Raw genomic sequence first — 1,189 nt, forward strand, 5'->3', positions numbered from 1 at the left:
CATGACACTATGGTCACTGATTTGAGCCCAAAGGTCACTGGTTTGAAGCCCAAGGTCATTTGCTTGAGCAAGGGGTCACTGGCTCAGCTGGAGCCCCTGGGTCAAGGCACACATGAGAAAGCAATCAATGAACAACAAAGATGCTGCAACAAGTTGATGCTTCTCATTTTTCTCCCTTCCTGTCTGTCTGTCCCTCTTTCTGTCTCGCTTAAAAAAAAATTTAGGGCCCTGGCCAGTTGGCTCAGCAGTAGAGCGTCAGCCTGGCATGCGGGGGACCCAGGTTCGATTCCCGGCCAGGGCACACAGGAGAAGCGCCCATTTGCTTCTCCACCCCCACCCCCCTCCTTCCTCTCTGTCTCTCTCTTCCCCTCCCACAGCCAAGGCTCCATTGGAGCAAAGATGGCCCGGGCGCTGGGGATGGCTCCTTGGCCTCTGCCCCAGGCGCTAGAGTGGCTCTGGTCGCGGAACAGCGACCCCCCGGAGGGGCAGAGCATCACCCCCTGGTGGGCAGAGAGTCGCCCCTGGTGGGCGTGCCGGGTGGATCCCGGTCGGGCGCATGCGAGAGTCTGTCTGGCTGTCTCTCCCCGTTTCCAGCTTCAGAAAAATACAAAAAAAAAAAAAAATTAGTGAATTTTGTTAAGATAGTAAATTTTATGTTACGTATATTTTACCACATTTAAAATTTTTATTTATTTATTTTTCCAGTGTAATGAGGGGAAATAGACAGACTTCCACATGTGCTCCAACTGGGATCCACCCGGCAACTGCCATCTGGGGCCAGTGCTTGGACCAACCAAGCTATCCTCAGCACCTGGGGCCGACGCTCAGACCAATCAAGCCACTGGCTGCAGGAGGAGAAGAGAGAAAAAAGAAGGAGAGGGAGGGGAAGAAAAGCAGATAGTTTTTTCTTATGTATGCCCTGACTAGGGATCAAACCCGGGACACCCGCACCCTGGGCTGACACCTGATTCACTGTCAACCAGCCAAAGCTTACCACATTTTAAAAAAAATATGGAGGTCACAGTCTCACTTCTGGACCCATCCAAGGCCCATCATCTGTGCACAATATCCATCCCTACCTGTGACCTCTGTCTCTGGAGGGGCAGCTGGGTGGTCTCATTCCTCATCATTGCTCCTCTGGGCAGCCAGAAACAGAAGCACAAAGCAGTGCTTTTCACTGACTACTCAG

Source organism: Saccopteryx bilineata, chromosome 1 (genome assembly GCF_036850765.1).
Source record: "Saccopteryx bilineata isolate mSacBil1 chromosome 1, mSacBil1_pri_phased_curated, whole genome shotgun sequence".
Taxonomy (NCBI): domain Eukaryota; kingdom Metazoa; phylum Chordata; class Mammalia; order Chiroptera; family Emballonuridae; genus Saccopteryx; species Saccopteryx bilineata.